This window comes from Vipera ursinii (assembly GCF_947247035.1).
Source record: "Vipera ursinii genome assembly, chromosome: 9".
NCBI classification, from domain to species: Eukaryota; Metazoa; Chordata; class Lepidosauria; order Squamata; family Viperidae; genus Vipera; species Vipera ursinii.
The window spans coordinates 8,221,803-8,241,073 of record NC_139523.1 but is presented as its reverse complement, the minus strand read 5'-3'; the positions used below and the strand labels follow the sequence as shown (position 1 = coordinate 8,241,073).

The 19,271-nt window shown below is 43.7% G+C and overlaps 2 long non-coding RNA genes across 3 annotated transcripts; both read left to right on the top strand.

Annotated features, from left to right (window-relative positions):
- Positions 1–540: 540 nt before the first annotated feature.
- On the top strand, positions 541–7,805 carry LOC310644709. Of its 2 annotated transcripts, XR_014493356.1 has the most exons (5): positions 541–620; positions 1,525–1,623; positions 5,064–5,108; positions 6,419–6,589; positions 7,413–7,805. It is a non-coding gene; the product is annotated as an uncharacterized lncRNA (long non-coding RNA). The 2 variants fall into 2 exon arrangements; XR_014493357.1 differs by lacking the exon at positions 541–620 and having other exon boundaries at positions 1,415–1,623.
- A 7,404-nt stretch (positions 7,806–15,209) lies between these two features.
- Positions 15,210–19,060, top strand: LOC310644630. The gene is made up of 3 exons (XR_014493327.1): positions 15,210–15,239; positions 15,557–15,714; positions 17,918–19,060. It is a non-coding gene; the product is annotated as an uncharacterized lncRNA (long non-coding RNA).
- Positions 19,061–19,271: the final 211 nt, after the last annotated feature.

Sequence of the window (19,271 nt, the reverse complement as noted above, 5' to 3'; positions counted from 1 at the left end):
AAGAAGCAATGGATGGAAACTAGTCAAGGAGAGAAGCAACCTAGAACTAAGGAGAAATTTCCTGAAAGTAAGAACAATCAGTGGAACGAGTGTTTATATATAGTATATCTGAGGGGCTACCACAAAGAAGAGGGTGTCAAGGGTGATAGGTGAAAAATGCCGTTGTAACTTTGGCGACTAAACAAATGGCTATAAATCGAGGACTGCCTGTAATTGTATTTCGGACTCCTGTAAAGGTTGACTGTCATAAATATGAGTCAGTTGCCAAACCTCTGGATTTTGATCAGAGGATGCAACGGTCGTAAGTGTGAAAAAACGGTCGTAAGTCAGTTTTTTTCAGTGCCATTGTAACTTTGAATGGTCCCTAAATGAACTGTTGTAAATAAAGGAATGCCTGTATTTTGTGCTGATTACGTGCAAATAGAAAAAAAAGAAAAAGAAAGAATTGGCTGGGAGTAACAAATTCAGGTCTCTTCCTTTACCTCTTTCTTTGACCCCCACATGCTGTTTTCTTTTTCTCCTTCACAGTGATTTGTGTGATCTCCACATTCCCAACGTCCTTCTGTCAGCTGCTTGCAGAGTTTGCTTGTTTGCTGGTTTCCTCCGGTCCCCGATTCAAGGTTAGAGGGCGCCTAATTTCCTGCAGATGTGGGAAAAGGTCAAACAGCTGATAGCTTTGGATAAGCTGGCTTGGTATTTTTTTGTGCCTGCGCTGTCCTTGAAAACGTCCGACCCTTTGGAACCCTTTCACACATTCAGTCTGTGAAAACATAACAAGCCCACGGCTGTCATCCATATCTGAAAAGAGGTAGGAGTCCCCAGACTCCGGAGGAGAGATGCAAAGATACATGTGGACGTTTTTTTTTTTAAAAAAAAGCAAATAAACAAACTCTACAGAGCAAAATTCCTAGGGCTATGTCTGGGGGAACCGGTGCATTTTGTCAGGAATAATTCTTATTTCCTTGCCGTGTGGATTTTTTGTTTTGCATAGAGAAAGTCTCCATCTGCTTGCTAACGGCTTCCTGTTAGCAGCTTAACTCTCTTTAGGTATGTGCTGATTCTGCAGGGAAGGAGTTGAAAAAGTTAAGAGGGTGGTCACATTGATGCAATTGAAGTCACCCTCCTGTGGACACCTCTGTGCTAATGCCGGCTGAGTACACTCTGGTCACTACCTTAATACACCTGATTTCCAGGCACACGTTGGGGGGGGGGTCTTTTTCATTGACAGAATCGATGCAACCTGAAAAAGTATAACGGTAATATCCAGCAGTTCAGCTCAAACTGCTCCCGGTTATTCTGCAGAAGGTGCATTTATTGTTTTAAAATGACGGGAGGCTGTCATGCAGATCAATATGGGATAATAATGTTAATAATGAAATGCAGGAAGTTCAACCCTCTGTGTGTGTGTGTGTGTGTGCGCGCGCGTGCGCGCGCGTGCACCTTGAGCCACTCTTGATTTTTGGTGACTATCTGGTTCTTACTTGGCAAGATTTTCAAAGTGGTTTGCCATTGCCTCTTTTCTAGGGCTGAGAGAAGTTGACTGGCTCAAGGCCACCCTACTGGCTTTGTGCCCAAGGCAGGAGAAGAATCCCGAAACATATGAAGAATGATTGCAGGAATTGGGTATGGCTATTCTAATAAAAAAGAAGGACTAAGGGGTGACATGATAGTAGTCTTGCAATATTTGAGCGGCTGCCACAAAGAAGGGGGGGGGGTCAACCTATTCTCCAAAGCACCTGAAGGCAGGACAAGAAATCATGGATGGAAACAAATCAAGGAGAGAAGCAACCTAGAAGTAAGGAGAAATTTCCTAACAGTGAGGACAGTTAACCAGTGGAACAGCTTGCCTTCAGAAGTTGTAGGTGCTTTATCACTGGAGGTTTTTAAGATGAGAACGGACAGCCACTTGTCAGAAGTGGTATAGGAGGTTAGACTAGACGACCTCCAAAGTCCCTTCCAACTTTATTTATTCTGTATTTGTATCTCCTGGTTTCTAGTCCTGCACCATCATCATTACATCAAACTGGCTCTCATTGCCTTCACGTCAGTGTTGACTTCTGATATGTACCATATTTTCCGGCGTATAAGACGACTTTTTAACCCATGAAAATCATCTCAAAAGTTGGAGGGTCGTCTTATACGCCCACTCGTCTTATACGCCGGAAAATAGTACATAAATCAATCGAGTGCCCCCGTTCTTGCAAAGCAACTTCAAGCCTCCTTAGTCCAGTCCCCCCTCCAACGTGACTCTCCCTTCCCACCCCCAAGAGCCTCTCAGCCCCTTCCCCTTCCCCTTGCAAACGCCAGACCCCAGGAGCTCTTGCGTTTATTCCAAAGGGTGGGTGGAAGGAAAAGCCCCTTTCAGCTCCGGCTTGGCTGCAAGTCAGTGAGCCCGGGAAGGCACGCCCTCCCCTCTCACTGTGGAGGAAGCAGGGCAGGCTGCGTCTGGCGGGAGCCGGCAGGGCAGTCCTGCACACGCGCGTGCTCCCCGGCTCCTAAGGAGTGCTCGGGGAGCTGTGGCAGGCACCTCACGCCCTTCCCTCTCGAGGCAGACCGGCGAAGCCGTCCGGCATCGGGCGGGAACCGGCAGGGCAGTCCTGCGCATGCGCGCGCTCCCCGGCTGTTAAGGAGTCCTCGGGGAGCCGTGGCAGGCGCCTCACGCCCTTCGCTCTCGAGGCGGCACTGGCGGAGCTGTCCGGCATCGGGCGGAAACCAGCAGGGCTTTGCATCATCTGCATCAGACAGGTCTGAATCGGGTTTGTGTCAGACACTTGGCAACTGGCATGTAAGTATTTTCCGGCGTATAAGACGAAAAATCTTGAAAATCTCAAAAGTCGGGGGTCGTCTTATACGCCCAGTCGTCTTATACGCTGGAAAATACGGTACACGAACAAATTCCAGTAGTTTTCTTGGCAACATTCTCAGATTTCACTTCCATTCCTTTCTTCCTCGGGCTGAGAGAGGGGAACTGGCCCAAGGTCTCCCAGATGAGACTAGAACTCAGGGTCTCCTAGTTATTCTGATACCAGCTCCTACACCAAATTGACTCTCTAATTCAAACAGATAGAATGTATGTATGTGTAAGATTTCCATTTCATCTTTCCTCCAGGAAAGTATGACAACCCTTGTCAGCTCTTTGAGGTAGATCTGGCCAGGAACTCTGTTGCTGCAGAGTATATAGATAATCCTCCAGTTACAACCATAATTGAGCCTCGCGGTTAAGGTTGTAAGTTGTGATGGTCATAAAGTGGGTCACCACGTGACCGGACCTGCTCTTACAACTTTTTTACTGCAGGCATTAAGTGAACAGTCACTTGTCTGAAATAGTATAGGTTCTCCTGCTTGAGCAGGGGGCTGGACTAGAAGACCTCCAAGGTCCCTCCCAGATTCTATTCTATTCTATTCTATTCTATTCTATTCTATTCTATTCTATTCTATTCTATTCTATTCTATTCTATTCTATTCTATTCTATTCTATTCTATTCTATTCTATTCTATTATGTGACTAGAACCCAGCTGATCCTCTTTCTTGTCCGACACTTTCCCCCAATGCTCCATGTTGCCTCTTGTCTCCAAAGCCCTGGGTCTAGCCAGCAAAACAGAATTCCACCCTCCTTAGTGAATATATGATCATTAGGTAAAGGCACTGGCTGATTCCCCTCCCCCCACTGTGTTGAACGGTTCCTTTAGGAAATGTTTTGGGGCAATCCAGAGATGCACATTGTCTGTTTAGACCTTTTGGTACATCGGATGCTTTAGGGGGCACTGTTGTGCTGCATTGAAAGAACGCTGCACACTTATCACACTAACATAGTCTGCCACTGTACTGTCTTCTAGCTCTTTTCATTCTAGAGAGAATAAATGCATCTGGATTATGAGATTATCTGGAACCTTGGATGGGGTAGTGGTGCTGGTCCTGTGGTCCAAGAATGATGTGGAATTTGAGGGTCTTTTGGGAGTCCAAGTTTCTGCTCAATGAGTAGGTGGTACCCATGGCTAGGAAGGCTTCTGGAAAATTCCATATCTTAGATCTGAAGGCCATTCAGACCTTCCATAATGTCTTAGTTATCTCAGGTGCATCACCTAGGGTTACCTTGAAGATCCATTGGCAAGGTTCAGCTGGTCAAGAATGCAGCAGTGTGATCAGTGATGTGTATGTCTCTGTGCACTAGTATGACACATCAATTTTGTGAACTTCACTGGGGCTTTGCCAAGTGTCAGGGCAGTGATCAGGTGCCCAGGCAACTGGTTCTTTTGGATCCAGAGACAATAAGCACACCAGTAAATACAGGGATTTTAAGCTTTATTATTAGCTCAAGCAAGCAGGCTGAAAAATACAACATAAAAAGCATACCTAAAAAGATGATCTCCAAATCTCTTATAACAGGGGTCTTCAAACTTGGCCCTTTTATGACGTGTTGACCTCAAGTTCCAGAATTCCTCAGCCAGCATGCCTGGCTGAGGAATTCTGGGAGTTGAAGTCCACAAGTCATAAAAGGGCCAAGTTTGAAGACCCCTGTCTTATAAGCTGCCAGGAGCTCCTTTATAACAAAAGCAGAGATGCCCCATTGGCTGGACTGTTTCCACAGAGGCCAATGCAAGGTACCCCTTTCTACAAAAGTAAAGAAAAAAGAAAAAAGAAAAAAACCAAGCAAGTTAGCTCAGTATGATCCCTAAACGTTTAGACTTTCCTTAATATGAAGGAGAAATAAAAGCATGTCACTGAACTCCTCCAAATAGCAACTGTCTTCCGCATTGCCATCACAACTGGCTGCCAGTTTGCTTCCAGGTGTGGTTCAAGTTACTGCTTATGGCCTATAAAGCCCTACCTGGCATGGGACCTGGTTGCTTCAGGGACCACCTCATTCCAGTGGTATTTGCCTGGCTGGTTTATTTCTCACCTTAATGGTATTTGAGGAAACTCAGAAAACCTAAATCTTCCCCTGGGCTTTGAGCTAGAACAGTTGGAGCCCTTGTTGGGTGTGTGATGTTGTGGTCCAGATTTGCCATCTTTATTCATGTTAATGTTTTTGTTCCAACTAAATACTATTTCTGATTTTTAGGTTGCAAGCTGCCCAGAGTTTATTCGAAATTGGGCTGCACTGAAGGTAAATATAAAAAAAATCAATCAATCAGTCAATCTAGGAAAAAATATTTCATAGCATATATGTAGATCAGATTCAGAGTGGCGTGGTGAAGACACTCTCCTCCCACTGTGAAGGTTGAGAGTTCCATCCTAGGCAGTGGCAGATATTTCCCTAGCAGGGTGCAAAGAGGAAATATCTGCTGTGAACTCCGTGTAGGCATCAGGAAGGGCATCCGGGCAGTAAATGCTCAGCTCCATTCAGTTGCCTGAACTCCAAAAAGGTATATATATATATATATATATATATATATATATATATATATGTGTGTGTGTGTGTGTGTGTGTGTGTGTGTGTGTGTGTGTGTGTGAAACAGGAAAGAAGATTTAACTAGCAAGGTATTCAAAAGATTTGACAAATACTTAACACACACACACACACACACACACACACACACACATATATATATATATGTGTGTGTGTGTGTGTGTGTGTCTGTGTGTCTGTGTGTCTGTGTGTCTGTGTGTCTGTGTGTGTGTGTGTGTGTGTGTGTGTGTGTTAAGTATTTGTCAAATCTTTTGAATACCTTGCTAGTTAAATCTTCTTTCCTGTTTCAGCCTAGCCCAAGTATCCGCAGGCTATAGTCACAACTTACGACAGTTCATTATTTGTGTACATTATTCAAATTGCTAATAAAGAATTAGGGAGTTTGAAATGGCCATATCAGCCTCCCTAATTCTTTAATAGCAATTTGAATAATTTACGTATGTATGTATGTATGTATGTATGTATGTATGTATGTATGTTAGATTTACCTTCCCAACTTACTGATGAACAATGCTTCTGGGATATATGACTTTTAGCAACTTTAAGATGGATGGACTTCAACTCCCAGAATTCTGGGCATTGAAGTTCACACATCATATAGTTGCCAAGGGTGGGAAACACTGAGATAGAGAAATAACAATAATGATTAAAAAAAACACCATAAGAACAGGGGTGTCCATAGAGTACGGTTAAAGAAGACTTTGTTGGTGTGTTCAGAGGTATGACTGTAGGGATGCTACAATAGTCATAAGTGTGAGGACTGGTCATAAGACCCTTTTTCATGCTGTTGTAGCTTTGAAAGGTCGCTAAACAATTGGTTGTAAGCCAAAGACTATTTATTCTGCTCTGTTTGGTATTTTGAATACATCTCATGGGTGGACTTATGAAATGGCTGCCCATAAACCTATCTGCTCGCAAGCCTGCGTTTCTGCTGGGAAGGTTCACTCACAATATGCCCATTGAACAGAAGGCAAATTGATGAAGTTGTTTCTTATCTCCCCTTCTAGCTCCTGACCAGTTCATCCATTTTACCTTTGCTGTTGTTTTTCTGAAGAAATGGGCATCCTGCCAAAGAAAGCCCTGGGCTGCAACCATCTGACATTTTTATTTTTTAACACCTCTGCAAACTCGGAGAAATCATTCTGAGCAAAGATGATTTTGATGTGGTTTTATAGCAGGCCTGCCACCTTTTTAAATTAAAAGTTGCTTTAAATATGTTGCAGTAGATAAGAGGAGATATATGCATAAATGTCAGGATCCAAGATGCCAGATTACCTAGGAAGAGTCGCATTGGTGCAGTGGTTAGAATGCAGTATTGCAAGCTAACTCTGCCGACTGCCAGCAGTTTGATTCTCACTGGCTCAAGGTTGACTAAGCCTTCTATTCTTCCGAGGCTGGTAAAATGACCTAGATTGTTGAGGGCAATATGTTGACTCTGTACACTGCTTAGAGAAGGCTTTAAAGTACTGTGGAGCGATATTTAAGTCTAAGTGCTAAGTGCTATTATGTGCTTCTGATAATGCTGCCACGAAACATGGAGACCTATTTTGCTAACTTTTATCGTAGGCTTCTTATGCTCCATATGTAGCATCCATTTTTCCCCCTTTTTCAAATGCTCTCTTTTCCAACGACTCTCACTCCATCTGGTGGCCTTGAGTTCCATCAGCTAACTGTGCACGATGCAAAAAGAAGCACATTCTTGTCATTTGTCCTGCACTTGGGACCGATCCTTTAGCTGAGTCCAGGGATTGCTTTCTGAACCTTTAAATTTGTATCAAAATTTAAGAATGAAAGAATGATGGAAGCTGTAGTCTAATCTCTCGGGTGGGCAGGAGACAAAGTATGGCTGATTTGGATTCTTGGGAATAATGAAGGAAGTTCTCCACCCCCCACCCACCCACCCACCCCCAAAAAGCAGGCATTGTTTCCTGTGATAGGGAAGCACTTGTGTAAAAGAGCTTGTTATCTTTCTTTGCATATTGACTGGCAGTTCTTATTTAGTTTATCAGGAAAGCCAGAAACCAACAGCTACACTCTAAGCTGAAGATACCAAGTCTCCATTTGTTGGCAGAGTCCAAACATCAGAGTCCACATCAGCAAAGCTTTGGGCAAAGAAGTTTTGGTCCCTGGAAGTCTCTATTGCAGAGAAAGAAAAAGTTGTGTGTGTCCGTGTTCCTTCGCACGCTTCCCCTGCATGTTCCATCTTGAGCAACAGAGATGGTCCTTAACTTATAACCGTAATTGTGCCCAGGATTCTGCTCTTAAGTTGTAGTAATTGTTAAGTAGGTCACCAGATGATTGGGCCTGATTTCACAGCCTTGTTCTGTAACTGTTGTTCAGTGAATGCAGTGGTCGTTAAATGAATCGACTATGCTCAGGGGTGTTTTTGATGGAAATTGGAACGAAATGCTGGAAACCAGCAAAATCACTAAAAATTGTGGTCACATGACCCCAGGATGCTGCAAATAGCCGCTAATGTCAACTGGTTGCCAAGTGACCCAAGTGAGATCTTGTGGCTGCAGGGGGTATACAGCTGTCAGAACTTTGAAAATTTTATTTATTTATTTATTTAGTTTTCTATACCGCCCTATTCCCGAAGGACTCAGGGCGGTTTACAGGGCAGCATATAAAAGACAATATAAAAAGATAATATAAAATTAAAATAAATTAAATTAATTAAAGCCCAACAATTAAAACAATATTAAAAAGCTAAAACCCCTTCAGTCCAGGCCTGATAGATCGAAAAGCCAGGTTTTCAGGTCCCGGCGAAATGAACGCAAATCGGGGGTGGTCCAGAGTTCCACAGGTAAATCATTCCAAAGGGCAGGCGCACCCACAGAAAATGCCCTCCCTCTGGGGATCACCCGCCGGCACTCCCTAATTGGTGGCACCCTAAGGAGGCCCTCTCTATGGGAGTGCACAGGATGATGGGAAGTTGATGCTGGCAGCAGGTGCTCCCTAAGATAATCCAGACCCATGCCATGTAGGGCTTTATAGGTCATCACCAGCACCTTGAATCTCACCCGGAGGGCAACTGGAAGCCAATGCAGCTCGTGGAGAAGAGGTGTTACATGGGAGTATCGGGAGACTCCCATCAGAACTCGCACGGCTGCATTCTGCACCAGCTGAAGCCTCCGAGTGGTCCTCAAGGGCAGCCCCATGTAGAGAGCGTTGCAGTAGTCTAACCGGGAGGTCACGCCCCATGAAAATGGGGCGTAAGGAGCTTTGAGGTGATCTGTCTAACTTTGAACGGTCACCAAGTGGCTGGTCATTAAGTGAGGACTACCTCTACATTTAACTCAGTTCCGATTCCCTTAAAACGTGCTTGAATTAAATTAAAACTCTCACCTCATGTTCAACAGAGGAATCCAAACTTTGTCAAGTTCTGAGGGGTATTTTTGAACTTGCTTCCTTGTTAGAAGGGATGTACTAGAACAGGGATCCCCAAACCCCAGTCTGTGGACTGGTACTGGGCTGCAGTATGCCAACAACCAGTCTGCACAAACAAGCAAAGCCCCATCCGTGGGATGAAGGCAGCACACAAAACCACATAACCTCCGGTCCATGGAAAACCCTCTCTCCACGGAACTGGTCCTTGGTGCCCAAAAGGTTGGGGACCTCTGTACTAGAACTCACAGTTTTTTGATGGTTGGCTCAAAATCCCCAGTCAGCTTTCATGCCTAAGGTGGGACTAGAACTCATAAAAATGTAAAGGTAAAAGTTCCCCTGCACATGCGCGCTAGTCGTTTCTGACTCTAGGGGCTGGTGCTCATCTTCATTTCAAAGCCGAAGAGCCAGCGCTTGTTTGAGGACATCTCCATGGTCATGTGGCTAGCATGACTAGATGCCAAAGGTGCACGGAACGCTGTTACCTTCCCACCGTAGTGGTCCCTATTTTTCTACTTGCATTTTTACGTGCTTTCGAACTGCTAGGTTGGCAGAAGCTGGGACGAGTAACAGGTGCTCACTCTGTTACGCGGCACTCGGGATTCGACCCGCCAAACTGCTGACCTTCTGATCGACAAGCTCAGCGTCCTAACCACTGATCCACCGCATCCCTTTAGAACTCATAGTCTAGATCAAATTAACACACATTTAAAAAAAACCACCCCATCCTAGCTGCCCACACTTTGCAAATAGGACCAAATGCCTTCCTTTGGAATTAAATGGGAAACTGTAGAGCATGGGAGAGTTGAGTGTGCAATAAAAATCCGTTTCCACAGGTCGTTTGGCTATCTTGTCACTAATAAACAAATGCACGACCTCCACACCCTTAGTCAGATGGGTCAAACTTCTAGCACATTGAAGGGGAATGGGAAATAAAAGTGCAGGAATTCTTTGCAACAACACTTAACCATTGGAACAACCTGCCTCCAGAAGCGGTGAATGCTCCAACACTGGAAGTTTTTAAGAAGAGGCTGGACAGCCATTTGTCCGAAATGGTATAGGGTTTCCTGCCTGAGCAGGGGGTTGGACCAGATGACCTCCAAGGTCCCTTCCAACATCACCACCACCACCACCACCATCATCATCATTATTATTATTATTATTAGACCACAGCTGTAGATCCCTTCCAAACATTTTTCCAGAATCTCCTCTCTCTAACCTCACCCTGGAACGGTCCAGAATTCCTTGTGCCCCAGTGAAGGCAAGGAAGAGCTGTAACAGAGAAGACTATCTCAGGGTTGAATGATGGAGTGTTTGGTGCTCTCTGAGCTGAGTTGTTTTCTTGCAGATGTTTTAATCATTTGCCTACAAGCAAACAACCAAGCCCAGAGAACACCAAGGACTCTGCAAGGAAGTGTGCCCCCACTGGTGAAGATGAGAACAAGATGTGGTCCAAGGACAAGCAGGTTTGTGGAACGGGATTTCCGTTCTCTTCAGCTCAGCTGGGTCTTTAGTTAACCAAGTGGCTCATTTCCTTTTCCTCAATTGGCATGACCCTTGTCCATTGTTAGGCAACAATGACTTGTTTGCTGATGCTAACCACTAAAAATAAGAAGAAGAATGTAAGACAATCCCTGGTGGCCAAAGACAGATGTTCTGCAAAGCTACTACATTGTCATTGGTTGGGCAGCCCCATCAAAGCACATGATTCCTTGTGAAAGGCGGAAGTGAAAGAGAAAGATCCTTCATCCAAATGGCTTACTGTTCATGCTATGAAAGTCTCCAGCCTGATACTCCAGATGTTTAAGAAAAAGAAAGACAACCTTTGTAGCTCCATAGAGCTAAGCTTCTCCATCTGCAGACTTTCCAACCTTTGTTAAATAAGTGAAGATCCCCTGATTCCAGATGGATAAGGTGAAAGAAGGATCCTGCTTCCACGCAGCTTCCAATCTATGCTTGGAAATCCATCTGCCCCACCAAGCATTTATAAGTAATACAAACACCAAGGAGAAGGCACCAAACTCAAAAATAGTATTTCCTAGCTGAAAGAAAGAGGACAAAGGAAGGAAACTTTAGATACTCTATGTGGGTGGTATCACCATAATAATAGCAGAAAATGACATCATGGCTTGTGGCAAGGGTTAGGGACCAGGATCAAGGAGCAATGATGTAACTTGGAAGTTTGGACAAAGTGGCCTTCCCAATGTGAGGTGAACTTCCTAAAGAAGCTTAAATCAAGATCTTTAGAACTAACACTAGTAAAGGTAAAGGTTCCCCCGCACATGCGTGCTAGTCGTTTCCGACTCTAGGGGCCGGTGCTCATCTCCGTTTCAAAGCTGAAGAGCCAGCGCTTGTCCGAGCATCATGGTCAGCCCTGCCACTGAGCTTATGTACCCACTCCAGGCAGCCTTCATGCTGTTTCTCTTGCCACCTCTCAGAGGAGAAAGATGCCATTGTAATGGGAGGCCAATATGTTGCGGAGCTTAAAGTAATCACATTTTATTGCAGAAGAACATTCAGCCCCTTTACATTGAAGGGGCGAAGGGATAATCAGTTTCGTTCATCTTTTATGCTTGGTTGGAGTAAATAAAGGGAGAGAAAAGGAGAGGAGTCAGGAATTATGGTTGGAACCAGTTGCTGGCTAATGTAGTTAAACACTCTTGCTGGCTGATGCAGTTCAAATGTGTTTATTGAGTTGTTAGGTTTATATTTCATCTTTTCGCCAGGAGATTTCCTTTCACTTTTTCTCTCTTCATAACAACCATCCAATGAGTCTGACTGACCAGAGGGAGAGAGCAAGAGAGCATTTAATGTTCCCCAGTGTCGGAAAGCAACCATCCCAGTCAGAGGTAAAAGGTAAAGGTTCCCCCGCACGTGCGTGCTAGTCGTTTCCGACTCTAGGGACCAGTGCTCATCTCCGTTCCAAAGCCGAAGAGCCAGCGCTTGTCCGTGGACGTCTCCGTGGTCATGTGGCCGGCATGACTAGACGCCAAAGGCGCACGGAACGCTGTTACCTTCCCACCGTAGTAGTCACTATTTTTCTACTTGCATTTTTACGTGCTTTCGAACTGCTAGGTTGGCAGAAGCTGGGACGAGTAACAGGCGCTCACCCTGTTACACGGCACTCGGGATTCAACCTGCCAAAGTGCCGACCTTCTTTTTTTTTTTTTTTATTGAAAAGTTTTAAAAAATACAATTTTCCTTTAAGAAACCCCCCTTCCCCCTCCCTCCTCCCCTCCCTACCTCCCCCCTATCTCCCCCCCTCCCCCTCTCCCTCCTCCCTCCCCTGCCTCCCCCCCTCTACTTCCCCTCCTCCCCCCCCTCCCCCCCCTCCGACTTCCCAGAGCAAAATACAAGGTATATATCTAAAAAACAATCATAAACAATCATATACTAACAATTATAAACTCTAAAATCCATCACTCTCTAGCTTATATAGAGTAAACCAATCCTTAACAATACTAAATATATATAAAAAACTAAAATAAAAGAAAACTAGCATCATTCCCATCTATGTTCTTCCACATTTCCCTATTACCTAAACATATTCTCATTTACACCTCACAAACACCTATCCCTATTAACCTCTCTAGCCAAAATAGACTATAATAGATAGTTCTTACACAAATTAACCCGCATTAACCCACAAAACTTTCTTCCTCTTCCTCTGTAATAAATTGTCCATTAATTCCAAATTAAAGATTCTGTTACCATACATAACATCCCAAAACTTTTAAAAACACAACTACCACTTGTCTATAAGTATATTGTGGAAGTTCCATAGATTTCTGCTGGTCTTATTTTTTTGTCTTTTTTGAGCGTTTTAAGGCAGCACGCGTCACCCTCTGTTCTCTAATATCATCCAAAAGAGTTGCAGCTTGAACTCCTCCTGTACCCTTCTCGTCTATCAGTCCATCTTCATCCTCTTGATGTTCTCCTTCTCCAGATCCCTCTGCAGCTTCCAGAAGTGTTGATGGGGTTACATTTAAAACATTGTTGTAAAAGTCATGCGCTTGCTTCACATTACCCAAACAGTACCTTTTGCCATCATACATGAAGCTCAAAGTGCCGACCTTCTGATCGACAAGCTCAGCATCCTAACCCACTGAGCCACCGCATCCCAGTCAGAAGGAAGGATCAAATGGGGAATTAACATGGACTTATTATGTAAACACAAGAGAGTAAGGTCTGACTCCCATTTAATGCTTTCGAGCCTTATCTATTCCTTTTCACATGAAAGCTGCCAGTCTGGGGGTGGGGGTGGGGATTCCTCTACTATAGGCAAGGAACAAGAAAGTAGCTTGGCTGAACTCTATGCACGTGGGGCTGGTTCTACGGCTGAGGGTGCACATGTCCAGGGTGAACATATCTAGATCTTTTAAGTATTGCAACACAACCGATTTTGAGGAATGTGAGATGGAGGAAGCTCTTGCATGCCTTTGAACTTTGCAGGTATGGAGAATCACAGCATTTGAAACATCTTTTCCAAAGACTTCAAGGCTGCTCTACCAGGTGCTAGTCTGCAAGACTGTTCATGCCTGCTTGCTCCTTTATTCTAGGTGGTTGATCCTAAAGGGCAGATGCTAACCACCACTTAGGTATCTTTATTGTTCTAAGACTGGTGCTATCATTAGTTTGGGTCTCTTTTGCATTTAATTTTAGTTCCATTTTTTTCACCGTGTTCCTTGACTTTCATTACTACAGCTTGCAGATCCTTTGCATTTTAGGCTATCAGAAGGGAGGGGGAGGGAGGAAGGGAGGGAAGGAAGGGAGAGAGGAAAGAAATCATAAGGGAAAACTGGGCACTCCTAGAAAAAAAGGTCCTGATTTTGTTCTTCACATCTCCTTAGAGTAATACAACCCATATAAATCAATCAATCAATCAATCAATATTTTTGACATGACTATTCATTTAAAGAAGATTCAAAGTTACAACCGTTTCAGAAAAAGTGACACGGCCCATCCTCAAAATTACCCGTGTTGTACCGCCCCTGTGGTCATGTGTTCAAATCCAGATGCTTGGCAACTGGCTTGCATACACAATGGCTGCAGTGTCTTGCGTTCATCTAATCTAAACCCAATTTGTGACCTTTCCAGCGAACGTCTGACAAGCAAAGTCAATTGGGGAAGCCGGACTCACTTAACATCCATGGTGATTTGCTTAACGACCACAGAAAACATGGTTGTAAAATCAGTTCTGGTTATGTAATGATATGTTTAAGGACCACATCACTTAGCAACTGAAATTCTGTTCCAATTGTGCTCATACATTGAAGACTACCTATACAAATACACACACAGACACACACACAGACACACAGACACATACACACTAGACATTACAAATCCAAAGGAAAAGACTCCATTATAGCAATGGTTAGAATGAAAGAGATTGCAAGGGCAATCCTTAAAGTGATTAAGTGCAGATCATTGTCTCAGGGGAAAAAATAACCTTATTTCTCTGAAAAATAAGCCCCTTTATTTTCTCAGGATGGAATTCTTTGACTTTCAGATGCAATCAGACCTATTTCAGTCCAGGGCACTGGTTGCCCTGCAGTTCCTCATTTATTATTCCAGATATTGAACTACTAAGAAAAGATGTGGAACTGTTACTTTTGGATTTTAAGAAAGGTCAGTTTTGAAGTTCAGTTTAAGAGAATGAGAAACTGTAGGGGTTCATGAAAAGCAAAGGCCTGACTCTGGATTCAGACAAAGGCACTATTAGCCAAGGATGGGAAAGAAAATGATTTTATATGCAATTAAATGTGAACTTTCCTGAAATCTGCACTTTTATGAATTTTGTAAAGCAATTTGACATGCTCCCTTTTAAAAAGCACATTATATTAAAAAAATGCCCCTGTTTAAATGCATAAAGATGCAACATATTAGTATGATCTATTTGCAAAGATACAAAAAGACACAACCGGGGAAGCGTTTATCAAAATTCTTGCAAGTTTCAGTGTCAAGATTTTATAAGATTGTCGTTTAACAAACAGGCTGCGTAGACTTGCAGAGCTATGAAAGTGAAAACAATTGAACTTAACCAAGTATCCTAAAATCAGCAAATTGAAATGGATGCATTCATCCTTCTACAGGACTACCCAATACTTGTGGGTATTGGGACCATGGAAGGAGATTTTCAACATTATTCCCACCCTGCCCTCTCTTATCCCCTTTTCCCTGGAGAAAGCTGCACCTCAGGGCCTCTTATTGTCTTGGCCTTTATCAAGTCTTTCCAACAATTGACATTCCAGGAAAGTGAAGGTCCCAAACAATTCCTTTTCATTGCCACCGAAGAATCAGGTTAAATATAACACAGTGGTGACCGAGGTCGTCTCAGACAATCAGGAGCCCAGAGGACTGGCTGTGCCATGCCAAGAGCCACTGACAAATGTGTGTGAACATCCCAGTTAAAGGAAGGCTCGCTCAAGAAATTGCCGGGTAACTTCCTGCATCCTGACATTGTCACTCCCTCCAGACACATTTCCGTGGGATCCTTCCAGAAAGGGGGTGAGGGTAGATTTGATCACCCAGCGCAAAGATCAGAAGGCTTGTATTCTCTGCTTGAGCAAAGATATTTAGATTTTTGAGCATCAACTTTCTTCCTGGGAACAGTTAGGGCTAGAATTGGGTCAAATATGGGTTTGAGATGTGAGGTGTCTTTAGAGAACCTTTTGGCTTTAAGCTCTGATTTGAAACCAAGCTTTGGTTTATGTTTTTCCTACAAATCGTTTTCTGCTTTTCTACCTTACTTTCAGGAGAAGTTAAGCCAACCGTGGTGGCTCAGATGATTAGGACACTGGGTTGACCATTGGCAAACCCACATTTGAAGCCTGAGTGCTGCTGTTTGTGTCAGGTTAAACTCCTGTCATTCGCTCCAGCTCCTGTTGACCTAGCAGTTCAAAAATGTGCAATCGTGAGTAGATAAATAGGTACCACTTTGGTGGGCTCATTATTGGGGACATGAAAAGAGCTCCAATAAGGCATTCCCCTGGGCAATGGCGATGTCACCTGCTGATCCTTTCATCGTGGGAAAACTTTGGTGCTTCTGACATGGAAGTTTTTGTATTAAAACTTCTTTTGAAGAATTTATTTTGGATTTCTCTCACTGAGGCTTTTGGGGCGACCTTGTTGCTAGAATTGGCAGACCAGGTTAGTGCTGGTCTTGCTGTTTTCTCTGACTTGCCCTTCTAGTGCTCCCCACATTGCCAACAGGAAAAAAAAGTCTGCTTGGAAGAATTCCCAACGCTTTGTGGATCCTTTCTCTGTCAAGACAGGGAAGGAGGAGGCTGAGATCTTTGAACAGAGGTTGGTTCAGTGAAAAGGAATCCATTCACAGCCATCTTTCGGCCAACGAGCCACCAAAAAGGCAAGGTTGCCAGTCCACATTTGTCTAGGGGAGAATGACACTAGAACAGTGCCCCCCCCCAAATTTTTTGGGCATCAGGGACTGGTTCTGTGGAGAAAGGTTTCCCCTGCAGACTGGAGGGGGCCTGGTTTCACCTGTTGCCTGCATCCCACGGATGGGGCTTCGCTTGTTTGTGTGGCTCGGTTTCTGGCATGCCACAGCCCACTGCCGGTCCATGGACCGGGAATTGGGGACCCCTGCACTAGAAGTCTCTTCCCCTTTGGAAAAAAATGGAAAACAACTACTTTTTCATCAGATTGAAAGACAACTGTTTGGAAAAAAAAATAACCCAAGCTTCTGGCTTGCCTCAAATGATCCAGGTCTAGCTGTGTCCTTGCCCTTTTGCAAAAGTGATGATTGGCCCATCTTTAAGATATGCAAAAGCCAGATGAACTAATGCAGTTAGTCCTCAATTTATGATCGGTTTCTTAGTTGCTTATGATCAACCTGAAAAGGGGGATCTAAAATTCCAACTATTGCCCCCACCCACCCACAATTAAGTGACCACACTTACAGCTGCTCTCGGTCATAGTCACCTGACTGCACTTTGGTTTTGCTGAAAACTGCGGCAGAAAAGGTTATAAAATTGGATCAGTCAGGTGACCAACCTGTTTTATGACCATTATTACTTATGATGATTGCAGTTGTAACTTGAGGACTGCCTCTAAGTATAACTTTGAAGTATAACTCATTTAGGAGAGCAACAAACATAGAAACATAACTCTGTGTTCTTCCACAATCATAAACATTTCAACAGCAGAATTTCCAATGTCAAATGAAGAGGATGCAGGGGAAAAACAAATTGAACATGGGTCTAGAGGTTAAGGCACCCAGCTAGAAAACGGGAGACTGTGAGTTCTAGTGCCACCTTAGCCAACAAAGCTAGCTGGGTGACTCTAGTTATGGAGAAAATAGGAAACAGGGTATGTTGGATCTGTTTGCCATCTTGAACTATTTGTAAAGGGTTAGGGTTGACTATGACCATTTTCTGCAGCCAACTGACCATGGCCAAGTTGCCACAGGACAACTCATTGTGGGACAAAAGGTAGAAATTAAATTAATTTCTAATTTATTTTAAATAATTAAATAGAATTGTTAAATTGTCCCACAATGAGTTGTCCCACGGCGACTTGGACGTGGTGAGTTGGCTGCAGTGAGTTGGCTGTGGCAAGTTGTCCCCTTCCCTTTTGTAAAAATAGTAAAGGCTGGAAAGAAACAAACAAGCAAGTGTACAGTATACAGTATATTGTTTCCATGTCAGTTGGAAGATGCTGCTGCTGCTTCACAGCCCCAAGTGCCACGTTCTTACGTCACACAATAAGCAGTTTAAACATGAACCATGCTTTGCTGCAAGTTCTGATCAATTGAGTGTGGAATAAACAAGAGCCAAAGAGTTTACCCTTTGGAATTTATACTCAAAATCCAGGCGGGGGTTTCCCATTCTATCAGAGTCTCTATCGTCTCTTGCTTCTGGTTGCCAGAAATGAAACTCCAATTGGGAGGGAGCGACACGAAGGCCGCTGGGGACTGTGACCAGAAGGTTTGGCCAGAGAAGGCAGAAGGGCAGGCAACTATCCCACAGGGTCAGGGGAAAGGTCAGAGAAGGAGCATGGGAGAAAAAGCGACGCAAGGGGGAAGAGAGAGCCGATTCCCTGGGGGAATGGAAAGAAGCAGATTGTCTGCTTCTAATATGCCTCTCTCTCTAACTCAGCTTTTGTCACACTGATGAGGTGCCTTCTCCGACTTCATTGGATTGAACCGGAGGCCTGGCCTCACCACTGATTCTCCCAGTCCGGGGTGGACAAGAAACTCTACGGATGGAAAATGTACTGTCCTCATTGGCAATCCCTCTCTTGCCTCTGTTCGTCTTCGTTCGGTTCCCCCAGTTTCTCTTCAAAGTCATAGGTCACCCAAAGCCTGATAACTTTGATATCATAGCAACGGATGGAAACTAGTCAAGGAGAGAAGCAACCTAGAACTAAGGAGAAATTTCCTGACAGTGAGAACAATTAATCAGTGGAGCAACTTGCCTCCAGAAGTGGTGAATGCTCCAACACTGGAAGTTTTTAAGAAGAGACTGGCCAGCCATTTGTGTGCAATGGTATAAGGTTTCCTACCTGAGCAAGGGGTTGGACTAGATGACCTCCAAGGTCCCTTCCAACTTCTTCTTCTTCTTCTTCTTCTTCTTCTTCTTCTTCTTCTTCTTCTTCTTCTTCTTCTTCTTCTTCTTCATCATCATCATCATCATCATCATCATCATCATCATTATTATTATTATTATTATTATTATTATTATTATTATTATTATTATTATTATTATTTTAGATAATCTGGGAAGGAAGAGTACAAATCCATCTTTAACACTGGCACAGCTATGGATGACTTCAGTATATCTCACTCATGGGATGGGTCTGACATGGAGATAACTCCTGAGCAGAAAAAAATAATATATTGTGTTAGTGGGTTTGCCCCCTTTCCCCTTTTGGCATGATCCTTTATGGAGATTCTCAGTCATCCATCCAGGTCATGGTTGTTCCAAAGGTGCTTTTTCAAAAGGCAACTGGACTTCCTTTGTTTTTCCTTGAAGACATTTTGCTTCTTATCCAAGAAGCTTCTTTGGTTCTCAGTTCATGGAGAAGAAGTGAAACGTCTTCAAGGAAAAACAAAGAAAGTCCAGTTGGTTTTTTTTAAAAAAAAGCGCCCTTGGGATGCTGTTTAGGCAACACAGTCAATAGGACAAGGCTTTGTTGCATTCCTCATCGAGTCCTGCTGCATTTTGTTTGCAAGACTTGTTTCCAGTCCCAGGCTGGAATTTTTGGATGCATTAAAGAGAGATTTGCAAACGTACTTATTGTGCAATTTATTTATTTATTTATTTTAATCCCATTTATACCCCGCCCTTCTCCGAAGACTCAGGGCGGCTTACAAGCTCAACAAGCAATCGACGCCCAGATAAGCAGAGATTAACACCAAGATTAATACTACACCAACAGTCAAGCAATAAACAATGCCCCAATCAAGGAATTGTCAACTCAGATAAACAAGCTAACAACAGCCAAATCAAG